Here is a 22,344-nt window from a genome sequence, read left to right as displayed (position 1 = left end):
TCACGAGCACGTGACAGGAATGACGAAGAAAAAGCAACGTTGCGTAAACCTGCAGTACAGAGAAATAGGAAACGACTAAGATGAAGAAGAAGTAGAAGACGAAACAGAAGAAGTAAAGTATGTACAGATTAGTTTTACAAGAACCACTTTTTAGTGTCCCATAGGAAATGGTAAAGATTCAAGTATATTGGGAATTGTCTTTGTTTATGGTGTTAGATGAAATGTGGGGTGTAGAAACGAAACGAGCATACGAGAGATGAACTGCTTGGTGTAATCATTGAAGCTGCTGCTCTCATTAGGGAACGTACAGAAGCACTCACACAACCAACAGTACATGTCCTCCAAAGATTCCGCATATGCAATGAAGCTGCGGTGAGATACTCTAGAATTTATTGTCAACTATAAAACACTTGTAATGTGACGTGCATAAGAGGGCTTAAAGTGAATCTGTTACAAAAAATGATATTTTTCAATTGACACTTTGTAAAATATGTTGTAACATTTACTACCTGTTATATATCTGTACATGTGTAAACCCGATATTTTACTGAACAACACTGAAGCTGAATATGAAATTATACTGTCTCGGAAACTATTCGAGAATATGTCCATATCAATATTTCCCCTTCAAATGATCGTTCTTCTGATATCCCTGAAAAGTCAACATACCTGCCGAGAAAACCTGTACCCAAGGGGTTTGCAGTTTAATTTTTTTCGTGTTTACACATTTAGTACTTGGTTGTGTGGACCAATGCCTGAAGCTATTTGAAGAAATAATAATATGAGGGACGTTCAGTGTGCAATGCAACAGATATTTCTGAAGGCAGTTTGGTTTGGTTTGCCATTCCAGTGCAGGATATTGTTTCCCTCTCTTTTGGATACGAAACTCTATTTTCAGCATAATCTCCGTCCGATGAGAGGGCCTTACGCCTCCCTACTACGCTGACCTGTATGCCCGCATGGTACCACCTGCTGGTCCATGTCAGAGCCAACGTCTTGTAGCATCATCCACGTACTGATTCCTGTGAAGTCTATTCTTCTTTCGACCAGAGACATGGAACTCGGAAAGTGCGAGATACAGGCTGTAGGGTGAATGAGGAAGACCATTCCAGTGAAGTGTTGTGAGATCCTGTTGGATACGCAGACATGTGTGGGGTGTTGTGTTGTTATGGAGAAGGAGACAGTCGTTCACATTTTCGTGGCAACGAACACGCTGAAGTCGATCCTTCAGTTTCATGATGGCAGCAGGGTAAACTTCAGAGTGTCCACACTACGAACAGAGATGTCCAGCTCTGGAGAGAGGTGTCTGTTTGTGATCCGTCAGTCACTTCGAATGAAAATGTCCACACGTTCCAAAACTGCAAGATTCACAGCCCTGTGCAACGAACCGGCACGAGGGAGATCGGTCAGGTTAGCGCGACTCTGTTGCAGAGATGACACACGCCCTCCCAGCCCTCGGTAGACATTCTGCAAGCACTTATGAATATCTGCGATACTTTGGATTTCCAACAAATGAAACTTAATGACAGCGCTGTGCTTTGAACGCACCTGCATTGCAGATGTCATTTGGAAGGCGACATATAGCGCCGCCACATATTGAAACTTCATAAAACTACAGAAGCTGAAGCGTGATATTCCAGATTCTTGATGTTTTCAACAGAAAGGGACAGAGAAAAAACTATGTTACATTACTTGTTGAACGCCCCTCGTAGAACGATGCTTTCATTTCGAATGTGTACCTTACTCCGTCGACGTTGTGTAGCTTTACAGACCGGTCGTCGGAAAAGAAATTGTTTGGAACAAATGCTGCTACGTATTTATTTATTTACATACAGTTGCGGTGAAACCGAATGTCGGTTTGAATAAGGCAAAAACTGCTCTTGTACCTGTTACAGGTTCTAGAAGCTACTCGTTGAAGCGTTCCACTGAAGTCGTCCATCGGACAGACAGATCTGTTTGCGCGCCGGCAGAGAGTAGAATGGACTGCGATCTGGCAATAACGAGCTGCCCTGCCGGACGTACGCGGGCCGCCTGTCCTCTGGAGGCGAACAGCCGCTGAGGCGCGCCACTTGCTGTCAGGATGGAGCGGTGCGCAGGTCGCGTCGCCCTGGTGACGGGCGCCAACTCCGGCATCGGCGCCGCCACCGCACGGGCGCTGCTCAGGAGGGGGCTCAAGGTCGTCGGCCTCGACAAGAGGATCGACAGGGTCCAGGTAATTAATTAACCAGCAGCCTCGGTACAGCATCTCAAAACTGGACAGGTTCAAAATCTGTCCCAGAAATTCTGAAACAGAAATTGCGTTGGTTTCAGTGTCATATAGAAATGAATGTGATGTATTAAGAGTAAGGTATTACTTTATTCTGTATTTAACTTCATCACTTTTTTATGACACAATCGTAACTGGTTTTCAGCCTTCATAGGTCATCCTCAAATGCTACTTTTTTTGAGTCATCAGTCTTCTGACTTGTTTGATGCCGAGTGCCACGAATTCCTCTCCTGTGCCAAACTCATCATCTCAGAGTAGCACTTGCAACCGACGTCCTCAGTTATTTCTTGAATGTATTCCAATCTCTGTCCTCCTCTGCAGTTTGTCTCCTCTACATCTCCATCTAGTATTATGGAAGTCATTCCCTGATGTCTTAGATGTCCTATCGTCCTGTCCCTTCACCATGTGAATTTTTTCCACATATCCATTTGCTCTCCGATTCTGTGCAGACATTCGTCTTCATTGCCTTATCATTTAACCTAATTTTCAACATTCGTCCGTAGCTCCACATCTCAAATGTTTCGATTCTCTTCGGTTCCGTTTTTCCCACAGCCCATGCTTCACTACCACACGATGTTGTGCACGAAATGTACCCTCTCAGAAATTCCTTCCACAAATTGAGGCCCTTATTGCCAGTGATAGTCTGCTTTTGATGTACATCTTGCCCCGTCCGACACTGGATATATTGTTGCCCAGGAATCAGAATCCATTAACTTCATCTACTTCATGACCATCGGTCCTGATGTTAGGTTGCTCGCTGTTCTCATTTCTGCTTCTTCTCATTACTTTCGTCTTTCTTAGATTTACTCTCAATCCATATTCTGTACTCATTAGACTATTAATTCAGTTCAGCAGATCATGTAGTTCTTCTTCACTTCCACTCAAGATAGCAATGTCATCAGCAAATCTTATCATTTATATCCCTTCACCTTGAATTTTAATCCATCTCCTGAACATTTCTTTTATTTCCATCATTGATTCTTCGGTGGTACAGTAGAGGCGAAAGGCTGCATCCTTGACTTACACCCTTTTTAATCCGAGCACTTCGTTCTTGATCGTCCACTCTTATTATTCCCTCCTGGCTCTTGTACGCATTGTATATTAACCGTCCCTCCCTATAGCTTACCCCTATTTTTCTCAGAATTTCGAGCATCTTGCACCATTTTACATTCTCTAAAGCTTCTTCCAGGTCTACAAATCCTATGAATGTAGCTTGATTTTTCTTTAGTCGTGGTTCCATTTTCAACCAACATGTCAGGATTTCCTCTCTGGTGACTTTATCTTTTCTTAAGCCATGAGCTGTTAAGCTGAATGTGCGATAATTCTAGCGCTTGTCAGCTCTTGCAGTCTTCGGAACCATGTGGATGATATTCTTCCGAAAGTCAAATGGTATGTCACCAGCCTACTCATAAATCCTACACACCAACCTGAATATTCGTTTTGTTCCCACTTCCGCAAGGATTTTGGAAATTCTCCTGGAATGTTATCTATCCGTTCGGCCTTTTTTGATCTTAAGTCCTCCAAAGCTGTCTTGAATTCTGACTTTAATACTGGATTTCCTATTTCTTCTAAATCCACTGCTGTTTCTTTTTCTATCACAACAGATACATCTTCCCCTTCATAGTGGCCTTCAATGTACCCTATCCAACTATCTGCTCTCTCCTCTGCATTTGGCAGTGGAACTCCTGTTGCACTCTTAATGTTACCACCCTTGCTATTAATTTCACCGTAGGCTGTTACGATTTTCCTATATGTCGAGTCAGTCCTACCGACCTTCATTTTTTTTCGATTTCTTCACATTTTTCATCCGGCCATTTTGTCTTAGCTTCCCTGCGCTTCCTATTTATTTCATTCCTCAGCAACTTGTATTTCTGTATTCCTGAATTTCCCTGAACCCTGGACTTCCTATTCATTTCATTCCTCAGCAACTTGTATTTCTGTATTCCTGAATTTCCCTGAACACTTCTATATTTCCTTCTTTCACCGATCAACAGAAGTATGGTTTCTTCGGAGCTATTTTCTTTGTACCAATGTTTCCTTTCCAACTTCTCTGATGCCCCTTTTTGGAAATGTCCATACCTCTTCAACTGTACTGCCTACTGAGCTATTCCTTATTGCTATATCTACAGCCTTAGAGAACTTCAAGCGTACCTTGTCGTTCCTTAGTACTTGCGTATCCCACTTCTTTGCGTATTGGTTCTTCGTGACTAAAATCTTACACTTCAGCCTACTGTTCATCACTACTAGATTCTGATCTGACTTTATATCTGCTCCTGGGTACGCCTTACAATCGAGTATCTGATTTCGGAATCTCTGTATGTGTATGACGTTATCTAATTGAAATATTCCCTTATCACACAGACTTTTGCAATTATACCTCGTCCTCTTGCGATTCTTGTACAGAATATTCACTATTACTAGCTCAAATTTATTACAGAAATGAATCAGTCATTATCCTCCCTCATTCCTTTTCTCAAGCCCATATTCTCCTTCCCTTAAAACTGTATTCTAGTCACCGATTACTGTTACATGTTTATCTCCCTATTCGTACTGTATTACCCGCTCGATTTCCTCATATACTTCCTCCATCTCTTAATACTCAGTTTGCGAAGTCGGCGTTGACGCATGAACTATCGTTGGTGTTGGTTTGCTGTCGATTCGGATAGAAACAACCCTGTCAGAGAACTGTTCACAGTAACACATTCTCCGTCCTACCTTCTATTCGTAATGAATCCTACTCCCGCTAAGCCATTTGATGCCGTGCGATATTACCCTATACTCATCTGACAATAAATCCGTTTCTTCTTTCCATTTCACTTCACTGGCCTCTACTATGTCTATAACGAGCAAGAATTTCAGTATTTTAAACATAGCTGCGCAACAGCAACGGTTCCGCGTAATAAGATTAAAAACAGCCGACCAATTGCAACTGGTCGGCTGTTTTTAATCTTATTCTATAACGAGCCTTAGAATTTATCTTTTCAGATTTTCTAGTTCGCCGACCACGTTCAAGCTCCTGACAAACCTACGTCCCGACTCGTAGAACGTTATCCTTTCGTTGGTTATCTAACCTTCTTCTCACGGTCACCTCCCCTTTGGCCGTCGCCTACCGGAGATCCGAATGGTGGACTATTCCGGAATCTTTTTCCAATGGAGAGATCATCATGAAACTTTTTTCAGTTACAGGCTATATATCTTGTGGATACACGTTATGTGTGTTTAATCCAGTGATTTCCGTTGCCTTCTGCATTGTTGATTGCGTTTACGTAAGCTTATGGACTGACTTTTTTCTGGTTCATAAACATTTGATCTTTATCTGTTATTACTTTTCTGTTGTAGTTTCATCTGCTGGCACGTTGCATGACTTTGGATATTTGATATTGTTGATTCTTTCGCCCTTAGGAGCAGTTTCCTAACCCGAGGTCAAGAGAGTGTCCTGAACCTCCGTCCGCAGCACCGCCCTCTTTGACAATACCGTTGCCAGAATGAGGGTGATTCTTATGCCGGAAGTCCTCGGCCGCCAATGCTGGTTATTAATCAATATTTAAACAGTTTCGAACTTGGGACCGAAGCCGTTTTCGTTACTAATCAAAGACGATACCCCTCGTCCACTTGTGCATCACCAGTGCTGCTATGGACAATACTAACGGTTATAGTAAGACCTGAAAGAAGTGCTATATTTTCACTTGGTTTACTTGTGAGCTTAGTAATGTTGGTTTCATACCTATGAGCGGTATTTGATGAACAAGTGCTCATCAGCGTTTCCACAAGCGGTACGTTGTCTTTTGCAAAATGTATTAACAGTTCTTGCTGCTAACAAGTAAGTCCGACTGTCGGACTGTAATACTGTAAACTCTATTGTCTGAACTTGTCATGTTCACAGAGATTCAAAACACGTTAGCTAATGTCGGTAAGCAAACAGACCAAGACTTACATTAACGTTACGTTTGGCTTCTATATTCACATTAGTGAAATTCTTCTGTAGAGTCCAGGTTTTCTCAGTAGTGTTTACCGGAATGAAAGCGTCATCCCTCCGCGGATTCCCATTTATTTTCACGAAGCATCTTTGCTATATTTGAGTGTTTCTCGAGTGTATAGTAACAAATCAAACAGACCGTCTCTGAGTTGCTTCGATATCTTCCTTTAATCCGAACTTCTGGAGATCCAAAGTACTGGAGTACTACTCAAGAATGGGTCGCACAATTATTCTATTCGCGGTCTCCTTCATATCTGAGCAAAATTTTCATCAGAAATCTTCCAATAAATTTAAATCGATAAATCGCCTTCACTACTGCCGACACTACTTGCTCGTTTCATTTCATATCGCTTTGCTATGTTACACGTAGACTTACAGAGCGTAACGGGTGTAATTTATTTTATTTTTATTTACACATCAAGTTCCGTAGGACCAAACTGAGGAGCTAATGTCCATGGTCATGGAAGGTGTCAGTACATGAAATTACAACATAAAGGTAATAACAGACAAAAATCAAACGTTTATGAATCAGGAAAAGTCGGTCCATAAGTTTAAGTAAAGGCGATCAACAATACGACAAGAATCACCTTAATTTTTTAACGAATTCCTCGACAGAATAGAAGGAGTGATCCATGAGGAAACTCTTCAGTTTCGATTTGAATGCGCGTGTATTACTGCTAAGATGTTTTAATTCGAGTGGTGGCTTATTGAAAGTGGACGTAGCAGTATACTGCACATCTTTCTGCACAAGAGTCAGGGAAGTCCGATCCAAATGCAGGTTTGATTTCTGCCGAGTATTAACTGAGTGAATGCTGCTATTCCTTGGAATAAGCTAATATTGTTAACAAGAAATGACAGTAAGGAATATATAAGCCCGACCGGTTGGCCGTGCGGTCTAACGCATGGCTTTCCGGGTGGGAAAGAGCACCGGTGTGTGTGTGAAATCTTATGGGACTTAACTGCTAAGGTCATCAGTCCCTAAGCTTACACACTACTTAACCTAAATTATCCTTAGGACAAACACACACATCCATGCCGGAGGGAGGACTCGAACCTCCGCCGGGACCAGCCGCACAGTCCGTGACTGCAGCGCCTGAGACCGCTCGGCTAATCCCACAGCTACACCGTCGGCGACTGCTGCTCAAACAAGTTCTCTACGTACGCGTACACCACCATTTCTCTACCATGGAAACATAGGGGCTACACTCGTCTGGTGTGAGTTTTCCCTGGGGGGGTCCACCGGGGTGCGAACCGCACAATAACCCTGGGTTCGACGTGGGGCGGTGGAGGGGTGAAGTGGACTGCGGTAGTCGTAGTGGGTTTGTGGACCACTGCGGCTGCGGCGGGGACGGAGCCTCTCCGTCGTTTGTAGGTCCTCGATTAACCAAACATAGGGAATATATATATATATATATATATATATATATATATATATATATAGAGAGAGAGAGAGAGAGAGAGAGAGAGAGAGGCCAAGAGGCCAATGTTAAAATACCCAGACTCGTGAACAGGGGTCGACAAAAGGTTCGTCAACTTACACCACTTACTGCCCGAACCACTCGTTTCAGAGCCAAAAATATCTTTTTAAAATGGGAAGAGTTACACCAAAATATAATACCATACGACATAAGCGAATGAATATAAGCAAAGTAGACTAATTTTCGTGTCGAACGATCACTCACTTCAGATACCGTTCGAATAGTAAAAATGGCAGCTTTAAGTCTCTGAACAAGGTCCTGAACGTGGGGTTTCCTTCACAGTTTACTAACTATCTGAACACCTAGCAATTTGAACTGCTCCGTTTCAGTAATCATATGCCCATTCTGTAAAATTAAAACGTCGGGTTTTGCTGAATTGTGTGTCAGAAACAGTAAAAACTGGGTCTTCCTGTGATTTAGCGTTAGTTTATTTTCTACAAGCCATGAACTTAGGTCATAAACTGCACTATGTGAAACCGTTCCAGTGTTGGACACAACATCCTTTACTACCAAGCTAGAGTCATCAGCAAACAGAAATGTTTTGAGCTACCCGTTTTACTAGATAGCATGTCATTTATATAAATAAGGAACAGGAGTTGCCCCAACACTCATAAGTGGGCCATCCCCCACCTGAACGTACCCCGCTCAAACCCCACATCACAGCCATTCTCAACATTGATAATAATAACGTTTTCCTGCTTGTTGCTAAAGAAAGAGGTGAACCAACTGTGAGCTTCTCCCCTTATTCCGTAATGGTCCAAATTCTGCAGCAATATTTTGTGATCAACACAATCAAACGCCTTAGTTAAATAAAATAATGTGCCTAGCGTTCGAAAGCTTGTGTTTAACCCATCCAGTACGTCACAAAGAAAAGAGAATTAGCATTTTCAGTTGGTAAACGACTTCTAAAGCCGAACTGTACATTTGATAGCAAATCAATAAATTTTACAAACACTGATGGCATAGAAATAAGTCTAAAATTATCTACATTATCCCTTCCTCCCTTTATCTAAAGTGGCTTTACTACTGAGTACTTTTGTGGGTCAGGAAACTGTCCATTCCTAAAGGAAAAATTACAAATATGGCTAAATACAGGGCTAACATGTGCAGCACGGTTCTTTAATATTCTGCTAGACACTCCATCATAACCATGAAAGACCTTAGTCTTCAGCGATTTAATTATTGACTCAATATCCCTCTTGTCTATATCACAGAGGAGTGTTTCAGACACCAATCTCGGAAAGACATTTGTCAAGAAAATTATATGATTCCCTTTAGAAACTAAATTTTTATTTAATTCATCAGCAATTCTCAGAAAATGATTGTTAAATGCTGTACATATATCTGATTTATCAGTAACAGAAATATTTTTACTACGAACTGACTTTTCATCGTCGACCTTGTGCTGCTGACCAGGCACTTGCTTCACAACCGACCATATGGTTTTAATTTTATCCTGTGAATTAGCTATTCTATTTACATACCACATAGTTTTTGCCTTCCTAATCACATTTTTAACCACCTTACACTACTGTTTGTAATGGGCTACTGCAGCTTGATAGTGACCGCTTCTAGCATTTTGATATGAATCCCGCTTTGTTTTACATGATATCCTTATCATACCAGTCAGCCACTCGGGCAGCCTTTTACTGCTAGTACCACGTTTAGGACGTTCCAATGGAAAGCAGCTCTCAAAGAGCATGAGAAATCTGTTAAGGAATGTATCATATTTGTGATCTATTTTATCGGCACAAGAAACATCCTGCCTCTCTTGTTCCTTAACGAGGTTTAAGAAACTGTCTATTGCTGTAGGATTATCTTTCCCAGATAGTTTGTAAGTATACGTGACTTTTGTTTGAGTACAAAAGCCCTTTTGTGTTAAAATTTGTGCATCATCGTCTGAAAGGCCATTCACCCTTTTACTAACAGAATGCCCATCTAGTAATGAAGAATGAATAAAAATATTGCCTATGGCTGTGCTACTGTTCCCCTGCAACGTAGTTGAAAAAAAAAAAAAAAAAACGCCGCCTGCATCAGAATATACGAATTTAGGAGACTATGATCATCCTTTTCTTGCACCATCATACACAAAATTTATATTGAAGTCACCACATGTAATTAATTTCTGGTACTTCCTACAAAGTTAACCAAAAACCCTGTCTAGCTTGAGCAGAAATAATCTGAAGCCAGAGTTAGGGGAACTAAAAACAACCACAATTTGGAGTTTAGTGTCACTAAATTCAACTGCCCCTGCACATCATTCAAATATGTGTTCAGTGTAGTGCTGTGATACGTCTATGGACTCACATGGAATACTGTTCTATACATACATAGCCACTCCTCCACCCCGCAAGGAACTCCTTGAAAAACATCCAGCTAATCTGTGTCCTGGTAAATGAAGCCTCTGAAGTGTTAAATTATTTAAGTGGTGCTCTGATATACCAATAATCTACAAGCAGTTCTCTAATTTTGTCTCTAATACCTCTTATATTTTGAACAAATATTCTAATTCCTTCTCTACTTGGAAAAATGACGTCCTTTGAACGTAAGCCCTTAGTTAGACGGACTTGCTTTATGTAAGTGCAGGTATTTCTACTGGTGGCTGAGGACAGCGTACGGAAGAATGTTACATCTTTATTTATGTCACTGCAGTCTAAAAGTCGTAGTCATTACAAATCATATCTTTTAGTTGGTTAGTATCTCTAAGTAGATGTTGCAAGAGAAAACAGTGAATGACGGTCTTTCCCTTGGGCAGTAAGTCGGGTGTGAAGTCTTGACGTATGGTCGCAAAACGCATAGTGTACACTGACAGCCATAATCCTCCTAGTGGTGCAGTATGATCATGCAGAAAGCCTCAGGTCCTAAAGTGTCTGATGTGTTTGTAGGAAGACTGTTCCACGCAGAGAAACAACAACCAGCACGCTGATGTGTGTACACATAAAGGTCTCATGCGTAAGAATGTCCGCACTTACAGATGTTACAGACTGGATAATCGCCGTGTCTTTGTCCTTCAGCACAACACTACCAATGTACCCAACAATATAGGAGTGTTTTTCCTACTCATCCGCATTAACAGACACTTTTCGACATTTGTAGGAAGCTGTCATTCATCATACCAAATTGGAATGATCTCCGACTCATCCTGTAGCCTCCAACACACTCTACGAAAACACTGTCCCTTAGACTGCAGTGTAGTCAGCAAACAGTTGCCTTGGCCATCACACCGTTTGTCCATATTTAGAGAATAAGATTGGTTCCATCACTCGTCCCTGGCATACTCCATATAATAACCTCGTCTCATTTGCCGTCTGGAACAACGTATTAGGTACTGGTCCATACTGTCGGACCTTCATTAAACCACAACATAGCGCTGTGTGGCAATGTTTGGAATGCATTCTGGAAATCTAAAAAAATTGAATTTGCCTGTTGCCTTTCATCAATGGTTCGCAGGTTATCATACAAGAAAAGGATAAGTTGAATTTTTCACGAGCGGTGCATTCTACATATGCGCTGATTTGCGGACAGGAACTTTTCTGTCCAAAGGAGATTTATAATTTCGCTCCATAGCGTTACGGATCCGTTCTTTCACTCTTCTTATGCACAGGGGTCACCTGCACTTTTTTCCTCTCAGTTGAGACTTCGCTCTGGGCGACAGATTATGCAAGCTAGGTAACGGACCAGTGACAAAGAGTACTCTCCGTAACACCAAATACTGCATTCCAATCCCTAAGTTGGTTCTCTCAGCTACACCGGCACGAAGAAGTAGGAGACACGGCCTACCATTGGACGTTACTGAGGAGCAGTATATATCACATAGTTGAACCACGTTCCACTTCATAGTGGCAGTTGTCACGGTTAGACGTCGGAGGTCGCTGAAACAAGCGTTAAGCCGGCGCGCCCTCATGTTCGGATGTCCACACGCAGTGCCCCAGCAGGCCAGAGACTCACGCAGCACTGGCTACCGCCGTGTACGCGCGTCTCAGCGATCGCTCCAGGTCTGCAGCCAGACCTGGCATACCAGACAGGAATGTCCAGGTGTGGAGGCGTCTAGGGACGACAGGAATGGTAGGAATTTGGACTTTATCAATATCTCTAGTGGCAACACTTGTCATTGATTCATACTGAATTTTCTCAAATATGATCACGAAGGCTGCCCAGCACATATTTGCTAGTTCGCTCTTCACCCTCCTAGAGTGCGGCATGATTTTATCTCGCCGGACTGGTTTGTGAGGCTTAGCGACGGCTTGCGCCTTAAACCAGAAATGTCAGTTAGTTCCTGTCACTGGATACCTCTGCCAAACAACTGGACAGCTAGCAGACTCGTCCTAGCCACATATTTATCAGTGTAATTACAATTAAATATTACGATCATCGTACCAGTCTGATAACATTTGCCAATGAACAAAGTATTGGAAATGGCTCCTGTTGACGGCTTCGGCTCTGGAAATTTCAATATCTATACCACTATTATGAGTGGACGTAATTTTCCTCATAAAACCTTTCCTGTCCCTTACAGCAATCGGTGAAATGAAAAATTTTGTCCACACACACACACACACACACACACACAGAGAGAGAGACTAGGCGTCTCGATTCTCCTCATTTCTAAATAAATATTTGATTTGATATCTCCTGGCCAGTCAATTTCGGGAATAGACTGTAGGTATTTTGAGTCAGCGTTTCTGGGACGTGCTGCATCCCCTCCAAGACTCTCTGAAACAAGTGTTGTAAAACACAGGCCTCCGGCAATATGTGATGATCAACAGTGCTCCCAGTGACGAAATGAATAGAAAGTCATCACCGATAGTGCCACAAAGAACATCCCAGGATCTGCTTAGGGGAGCCAATGAGAGGACGTTCTGTGATCCATTTAGTTGCAGCCATATTGCCCGCCCTGTTTGTACACTATATCAGATCCAGTTGAACCCCTGCATTTGCTGTATTATGTAACTGTTTACGAGTTTATCACCTCCCTATGTCGGCTATACTCTCCCGTGAATTGAAGTTACAATTACCGATGTCAAATCTATCAGGCCTTTACAAATGCACATATGTAATTTTCTTACGTGCATAGTAGTCTGAGCACTTCCCACTAAAGTCTGGTGACATGTTGGAATATAAGCCACAGTAACTTTACGTTCAAGCAGCAGTATCATTTATAGTTGTTTAGCGTCGGAAAAAATTATATGTCCACACTCGCACCAGTTGGGCGTCGTTGTGCCAAATAGCAGACTCCCCCTCCCCTGCCCCCATCCCACGCCACATTGTCATTATCACATCTTTGTCGAGGAATAAAGGATGTAATTACAATTAAAAAGCTGCCACAAATTTTTTATTTTCTAGATTTCGCCACTTCCACGAAACCCTTTCGTATTTTTTATACTTGTATATCCAGCTATCACAGTGGCGTCTTACACGTTCGGACCCCCATGTTGGAGTTTGTGTTAGCGGATTTCAGCCGTATATCATGTTTAAACGCATAACTATCGTACACCTAACACCCATATCATACAAATTTCTTGCCCAAGGCATCATTGTGAGTCCAATATACTACAGTACCTCTATTCGGCGTTAATTTCCAAGAGCCGAGTAAACGGGTAGAGACACATTTGCACACCATAATGTTATCGTAAAACTGTTCGATATTTAATTTTCTATTGCTAAAAACTGCACCAGTTTAACACTTTCGAGGCGGAACACCTCGAGACGGAACTGATTTTGCTGGCAAAAATAAGTTTTGGTTCAAATGGCTCTGAGAACTACGGGACTTAACATCTTAGGTCATCAGTCGCCTAGAATTTAGAACTTCTTAAACCTAACTAACCTAAGGACATCACACACATCCATGCCCGAGGCAGGATTCGAACCTGCAACTGCAGCAGTCGCGCGGTTCCGGACTGAAGCGCCTAGAACCGCTCGGCCACCGCGGGCAGCAATAAGTTTTGTTTCGGAAAAAAAAGAACCTGTTACAGCGCCATATAAAGATTTTGTTTGTTACATGTGCGAGATTACAATTACTTCGATCAATATTGAAATTATACGAAGCATACTGTACGCTGGGTTCTTTTTTTTTCGTAACAAACTAATTTTTGCCAGCTGCATCAGATCTGTCTCGGCGTGTACCTCCTCCAAAGTGTTAAACAGGTGCAGTGTTTCGCAAGGGAAAGTGTGCTTAGAGCCGATACCAAACACTTTTGCGATAACATTATTGTATGCAAACATTTCTCTAGCGGTTTACTTGGCCCTTGAAAATTAGCCCCGAATGGACGCACTGTAGTATACAGCACTTGCAATGATGTCTTAGTCGAGAAACTTGTGTGATCTGGGTGTTGGGTCTACGATTGTTATGCGTTTAAACATGATATAAGGTTCAAATGCACTAACACGAACTTCAACATGGCGGTCCGAATACATAACACGCCACTGTGTTGGTTTGATTTACAAGTATCAAAAGCACGAAACGGTTTCATGGAAGTGGCGAAGACGAGGAAATATGAGGTTTATTCAAATGACGCGTGGTCACCGTTTGATGTTGCATAGTGCCAGCGTGGTTGCTCGCCAAAGAGAAGGTGGTCACAAATATTATCGTCCACTATCGAAATGTATCGACAAATGAAGGCTGTGTAAGATGAGTCGTTCAAGTGTCGTGGAACGGCGCAAACGATTCCTTGAGTGGCGCGTGTCACTGGAAGACGACGCTCGTCTTGGACAGGCTCACCGTGTCATCACACCGGAAACGGTTGCGGAAGTGAATGCTTTGTTTTGGGACAACTGCAGAATCACCGTGGACGAGCTCTATCGGTCACAGGGTATTAGCGTGGGCACCGCCCACAGCATAATGCATCAACACTTGAACTTTCCAAAAATCTGTGCGCAGTGGGTTCCCCACCAAGTGACCGCCGAACTGCGCAGTACTGGAATGGCGCTGTCTTTGAGTCATCTGTAACGTTATCAATATACGAAATACGGCTTTCTTTCGCGTATTGTCACAGGTGACGAAACATGGTGTCACCATTTTGAACCGGAAAGCGTCAGAGCACGCACCTCCAAAGAAATCAAAGGCCGTGAACAACAGTTCTGGTAAGGTCATGATGTCCTTATGTGACCACAAGGGCTTACTGCTTGTCGAGTTCCTGGAACAGCGAACCACCATCAATGCCCAGCATTATCAAGACACTTTATAGAACCTTAGACGAAACATTTAGTCGAAACGCCGAAGCATGTTTTCCAATGGCGTTTATCCTCCAGCATGACAATGCCCGCCCACACACGGCCAACGCGGTGAAGACGACATTGCAGCAGTTTCGGTGGGAAACGCTGGATCCTCCTCCTTACAGTCCCGACCTTTCACGGTGTGGTTTTCATGTGTCTGGACCTCTAAAACAAGCTATTCGCGGACATCGATTCGCAACGGACGACGATATACGTGACTGGGTCCAGGCCTGGATCCGACAGCTTCTTCAAGGATGTAATCGAAAGGGATAAATGTGCCAATAGTTTTGGCGACTACTTTTGAGTATGTTTGCTGTGTATAACTACATTTTTGAGTTAATAAAATCGTTACCGTTTCTTTACACAAGTGACCGGGTTTCATTTGAATGCCCCTTATGAAAAAGGTACGAGGACTTATTTAATTGTAACTAGACCCTTTATTCCACAAAAGGTATGTGATAACGACGATGTGGCGAAGGGACGGGGGGGGGGGGGGGGGGGAGGTGGGGGGCGCTTGCCACTGTGCTGTGCAGTGCGAAATGACAGCAAGCTGGTGCGAGTGTGCACATCAAATAATTTTTTCTGATGTCCACATTCGCACCACACATGTACACATGTAAACTACAATCACAGATGTGTATGTTTTAGAGTCTAAGAGTACTGTGGTCAGTGTTCCGACATGACCAACGAAAGTAACTAAGTCTGGTTGTAAGGGAGATATAGAACTGATCCGGAAAAATTCGATTTAAATGCTTTGATTGCCATAAAGGGGATGAAAGGTTTCTTGTGGAAAATTATTTCGACTCATAAGAATTGTATAGCCAAAGCCGACAGCAGGAGCCATTTCCAATACTTTGTTCATTGTCAAATGTCATTGTAATATTTAATTGTAATTACACTGATAAATATGAGGCTGGTCTCTTAGGACGACCCTGCCTGTATTCTGGGTGTTGGCAGAGGTAGCCGGTGGTCAGAATGAATTGACATTTCTGGATTCATGTGCAAATCATCGCTAAGCCTCATGAACCAGTCATGTGGGGTAAACCGTGTCGCCCTCTAGGTGGGTGAATAACCAACTAGTACTCAGTATGTGTTGGGCAGCATTCATGATCGTATTCATTCTATTATCCCACTTTTATGTTCATATTTGAGAAGATTCAATATCAATCACTAACAAGTGGCGCTGGTGGTATTGATAAATTCCAAATTTCTGCCTTTCCAATCGTCCCCAGACGCCTCCACAGCTGGGCATTCCTGTGTGATAGGTCTAGTCAGGCTGCTGACATGGCGCGGTAGCTGAGACGTGAGTACACGGTGGCAACAAGTGCTGCGCGGTTTCTGGCCTGGGGCGCTGCATGTGGACTTCCCGAAGTGAGAGCGTCGGATTTACTACTGTTCCAGCGATCTCCGACCCCTAGCTGTGGTAACTACTACTGCAGAATGGAACACGGTTTAACTATGTGATATATACTGCTCCTCAGTAGCGTCCAGTGGACTCTGTCTTGCAGTGGAAAGATGGTATTCGTTGTTGTTACTGTCCTGCCACATCGTAGACCATTCCTTCTCCTTCTTCATGTCGCTGCAGCTGAGAAAACCAACTTAGGGATTATGTAGTGCTTCAAAAACCCAACCACACCATCAAATTCCCGATTGAAAAATTTATTGTTCCTGATAGTGGTATTATGAGCATAGATACTGATTGAACCCCTCCGCACATGGTTTAATGACATGGCATGCAATTCAGCAGAAATTAGAAATTTTCAGCTACCTCCAATGTAGCAGATTTCCTACCAAATGACCCAACTATCCCAGTACCCACCAACAGGAGCCAAGGGAAAAAAAACCGGAATAGTTTGGAAACCGGGCCCTTATGCGGTCGAATCGCACTAAATGTAGCATTCCTAGTATCCACCAATCGGGTACAAGGTAAAACTTGGTATTGATTTAATTAATTAGTAAATCAATCCAGTAGAGGAAGGGAATACTTTCAAGACATCCACAGCTGGGTGATTTCCAGGTATCTACTAATCTGTTCAAGAGAAAGAAGGGATTAGTGCAGCACACAACACACACTAACAACTCTGTCTCAAATGCCTTTGTTCCATCTGTTACCGGTTTCCCTAGCTATGGAAGTGTCAGGACAAGTAGATATAGCGACCACCAGCGCCAGGTAGGTGTGGGGGCCATCGAGGGATGGATGAGATGGGGTCGGCGGAGGACATTTTGGTCTGTGTGTGCTTGCATATTTTAGTTCACACAAAGTAATTACTTGAAACAGATGCTGTAGGAGAGAGAGACGTGGGGAGGGGGGGGGGGAGGAGGGAGAGAGAGGCAAGAAATGAGTCTGATATCAATTTTGAAAGGGATGCCACTGCCTGATTCTTTGTTTGCAGAGGATTAGTGCGGTCTCACAGTTGCGACGATCCCTGACTTGTGGCATGCACTGTGCAGTGAGATTGGTCCCGCTTCAGTGACGTGATCGAGGGCTTTTTCGCCATAAATGTTCAGGACAATCTGCCCCTATGTGTGATGAGTGTTTAAGACAGTATGTACGTATGACCACAATAAAATTGCGCCATAAATGTTTAAAAATTCCATACTGCCTTGTCATCTAGAAACTGTTTAAAGAACCAGTATTACATACACTACAGTAAATTTTCTGACAGATTCTTTAAAGGAATAAATAACTATATTACACATACTCCCTTGCGTGCCATCAATTATTTAAAAATGTTCGATACGCCCCAATCGATTCCTTACAAGTGGACAATCAACTAAGTCTTTTTCTCCTAATTCCAGGTGGGGGAGGCGAAGGGATCTGGGAGAGGGAAAGGCACCTGGTAGTTTTCCCAGAGGAGGAGAGGTTAATTAATTGTTCAATTTAATTTATTAATCCCTTAGTTAGATATCGAAAGTGTTTGTATCCTGAGGGGATTTCCTGGAGCGGTTGAGGACGAGGAGGGGAAGGTGTGAGAGATTTCTCAGAAGGATGAATTACCCTCAGGGAGTCATAAATCAACCTCCATAAAACAATTAACAGGACAATAGGGAGAGGGTGGGGAAGGGGGAGAGATTACATGAAAAACCAACCTAGCAGAACAATAGGCTTATGTCATAAATAAGTCAACTGTCACTACTTAATTAATTTGCCTATCAATTTGATATCAGTTAATGTGCTCCAGAACGAAGGTTGTCCTACCACTGAAGTTCTATACTCAATTCCCCCAAGAATGTGGAACCGAGGAGATGCCGGCACACACACTGAAGATGTAGTATGCATTACCAAAAGCATAATGGAAAAAATAAGAGGAATAATTAAAATCTTCGAATCCTCTCGCCTAGAGGAACTGCAGAAAGAAACGGAGCTAATAGTTGAAAGCGCAAAATAATTATTTTACAGGAAGAAATTTTGGTATGTATTAGAATTCCAGAAAGTACTTCTCTGTATTTGTCAAGTTACATGCTGGAGAAAGAAATAGATGATGCAGATGCAGATCTATGTTATAAGCTAAAAATTAAATTGGGAATTATTAAAACTACACCTAAAAATAATAAGGAATGAGTTATTTTCTTGGTGTGAACGTATATGCAAAGGGTACTACAGATTTAGTACAAAAACATTTAGTAATCGCTAACCTATCAAAAATCCTAAGACATTTCCTATATACAATGATCCATCTGTTTGTATTTCGGATGGGGGAAGCGGGTGGTTGGATGATCTTGAAAAGTAGCTGTAATTACGGAGGTGAAAGTGTAGCGACCCCCTTTTCTTACCTATATGGAATATGTAAAATTGCGAAACCTAGAAATATTAAGAAATATTACGAATGAATACCATGAAACGTGCACAGACAGAAATCAATGAAACTGTGTGTTCTGGAGGAAAGTAGACTGATGCTACATATGAACACCTTAATAGTGGAAAGAGGTGGTCTCAAGGTGAATCGGTCATAGCATCCTGCACATGAGCAGTACAACCTAACATTGATTGGACCATGACTTCAGTTTGCAAGAAGAACGTTACAAGGGGCAGTGATAAGCTGCGATAAGACTGTTACATCTCCTCTGGCTACTGATAGTGGTGTTTATTTCTTCGTAAGATGTCGCTGTTTCTTCGTATGCATTTTCAGCTGCCGACGATCATTTTATAGGACTGTTAGGAATATACTACAATTTCCAAACCGTAATCAGGCTTGAACTTCGTAAAAAGCAGGCGCCATACATCTCTGGTAAGCTATGTAATATTTGTGTTACAAAGAACCGATGTTTTGTTTTATGACCTTACAGTTTAACTACGGTAGTTTATCGGAGAGAAATTTGGAGGGACAATGTATGTCATGTGCTGGAAATAACATTTCTTACTTGGAATATTAACAGCATTACATTCCACGTGACTAATAGGTTGGAAACATGAACTCTAAGAATAATCGACCATGAAGTTCTGTTAAATTTTCAGCAATTACGTCAAAAGCCCCTGCATGATGTGAAAACAAGAGTGAGCTGTCCAGTTACTGCAAACTGAATTACTGAATCGATCATTTCCCTCCAAACCGAAACATCTTATCGGTAGAGTCTACGTGACCAGTATACTGTAAACTTTGACGGGAACTGGCAACGAATGAGAAGATGTACGACTGTATCATGCTAAGCAGTGCAAGAACATGGAGAGCCAACGAGTCAGAGACTGTATTAAGTGATACTGTATTTGTTCCTTAGCAAGGGTGTAACAAAATTCAATTTGCAGCAATTTCAAAATGTAGGCTTACTATTTAACCAAAACAGGGCATCATCGTATTTTTATTAGCTACATAGAGATCTATAGTGAGTTTGAACATCAGCCACAACTCGTCTATGATTCTGGAATTTGGAGTAAGTGTTCTATTGCGTCTTTTATGTAGAACTGTCTATCGGTTCCAATATTTGCGAATGATCCCCTTGATTTCTTTATAAATGTTTTCTCTTGGTGACCAACATCGCTAACCATGTTCGCCAATCACTGTCTCTTTGTCGGCGGACTTAGGGTCATCTACTTTACTTGTTGTCAGCAGCGCTAAACTGTATCTCTCACGTGATTGTTGTGAAACAAATTTTTCGGAGCAGTTATCTGATGATCGGTTTAACATTACTTTACAAGAATGCTTGTTCTCACAGTCGATAATGTAAGTGAACATTTCCTGGTTTGTACTAGCTGTATGAAACCAGCCCCTTTCCGCTAAGGTATAGTTGAGCTGCATCCGTGTAATTCAATTTAGGCTATGCTGAATGACTTTAAGAACGGCGCGTCTATTTCTGACACCTTGTGCAAGCATGCAGTTATCAGGCTAACTGGACCACCGTTAGTTACTTTCATCTGTGTGTACTAGCAGTTACGTTTGATTTGCATTTCACCTAACCTAATAATTTTGCGCACCCAACCACGAGGAGAGTTTCTGTCCCAACTTTGCGATATGCATTCCCTTCGCTGTTGAACGGAGATTCTAGTGTTATGTGAAAGTTATTTGAAGCTCTCACTCCGGCAGATGACAACTAACACTTCTAGAACCGCACGTCCCGTATTTGATATTATACCGGTTTCAGTTATTGGGTTTACAGATTACAAAATTTTACATGGAGATCTTCGGGAATTTCGATTCACACTCAAAAGTATGTGTTCCACATGCTTTCTCTTCCCTCTTGGCCGCTTCTGGTCTTTGGTGGACACTGGGGTAGCTGTACTAGTTTCCGTAGCTCGTGGATTCTTCAGGTAAGCCCTGCACCAAACTGATGAAGTTTTTGCTTTAGACAGTCCACTTGGCTCCAGTCCACAGCAAAATGCTGGGACTATACATGGTCTTTTATTGTACATTCGTGATATACATATATCCAATATGAATATACTCTGAACTGATGAAACTTTATGTCAAGCAATAGATATCGCAGTTCGCGTTCGTTATCCAGTTCAAGATAATAAAGTCAGCAAAGCGGCGATATCCACAAGCGACTTGAGACTCAACCATGTCCAAATGATACTGCTTTTGGAAAGCCTGGTAAAAAGTTGTTCACAGGTGGCTCGACGACATGAGGCATCCTTGCAGAAGCTGTGTACTTTGCAAAGATAAATATGAGCCGCTTCTGTCTGCGACCCACAGAAAAATCCGGGCTAACACCTATGTTACCTCCTTTCTGACAGATCATACAATATGAAACAAGTCGGCAGACTCTTAATATGAACCGATTCCATAATTACTCTCTTGCCCGTTGCCAGGTCTGTTTGGAGAAAAAACTGCGAACTATCTGGCGCAGGACGTCCTAAGATATCTTGCTACATCGCAAGAACTCCATAAATCGAAGACTCAGTGAATATCGCGCTGCTCTGATTGCCCTACAGCAGCAACAACTGCTACAGACTTTAATATTTCATCTTCACTATGACAAATACCAACTGCAGTTAGCCGAGACAACGGCAGAATGGTGAACGTTATGTTGCGACATCAGCTTCAACGAATCTGGGTACAGAACTATCTACACTCCTGGAAATGGAAAAAAGAACACATTGACACCGGTGTGTCAGACCCACCATACTTGCTCCGGACACTGCGAGAGGGCTGTACAAGCAATGATCACACGCACGGCACAGCGGACACACCTGGAACCGCGGTGTTGGCCGTCGAATGGCGCTAGCTGCGCAGCATTTGTGCACCGCCGCCGCCAGTATCAGCCAGTTTGCCGTGGCATACGGAGCTACATCGCAGTCTTTAACACTGGTAGCATGCCGCGACAGCGTGGACGTGAACCGTATGTGCAGTTGACGGACTTTGAACGAGGGCGTATAGTGGCCATGCGGGAGGCCGGGTGGACGTACCGCCGAATTGCTCAACACGTGGGGCGTGAGGTCTCCACAGTACATCGATGTTGTCGCCAGTGGTCGGCGGAAGGTGCACGTGCCCGTCGACCTGGAACCGGACCGCAGCGACGCACGGATGCACGCCAAGACCGTAGGATCCTACGCAGTGCCGTAGGGGACCGCACCGCCACTTCCCAGCAAATTAGGGACACTGTTGCTCCTGGGGTATCGGCGAGGACCATTCGCAACCGTCTCCATGAAGCTGGGCTACGGTCCCGCACACCGTTAGGCCGTCTTCCGCTCACGCCCCAACATCTTGCAGCCCGCCTCCAGTGGTGTCGCGACAGGCGTGAATGGAGGGACGAATGGAGACGTGTCGTCTTCAGCGATGAGAGTCGCTTCTGCCTTGGTGCCAATGATGGTCGTATGCGTGTTTGGCGCCGTGCAGGTGAGCGCCACAATCAGGACTGCATACGACCGAGGCACACAGGGCCAACACCCGGCATCATGGTGTGGGGAGCGATCTCCTACACTGGCCTTACACCACTGGTGATCGTCGAGGGGACACTGAATAGTGCACGGTACATCC

The 22,344-nt window shown here is 43.0% G+C and overlaps 1 pseudogene; it reads left to right on the top strand.

The window, feature by feature from the left end:
- Positions 1–2,080: 2,080 nt before the first annotated feature.
- Positions 2,081–22,344, top strand: part of LOC124594677 — a 72,871-nt pseudogene continuing 52,607 nt past the window's right edge.

The sequence above is a fragment of the Schistocerca americana genome, chromosome 2 (genome assembly GCF_021461395.2).
Source record: "Schistocerca americana isolate TAMUIC-IGC-003095 chromosome 2, iqSchAmer2.1, whole genome shotgun sequence".
NCBI classification, from domain to species: domain Eukaryota; kingdom Metazoa; phylum Arthropoda; class Insecta; order Orthoptera; family Acrididae; genus Schistocerca; species Schistocerca americana.
Note: the sequence above shows the minus strand (reverse complement) of the source record. Positions and strands in the feature narration are given on the sequence as shown.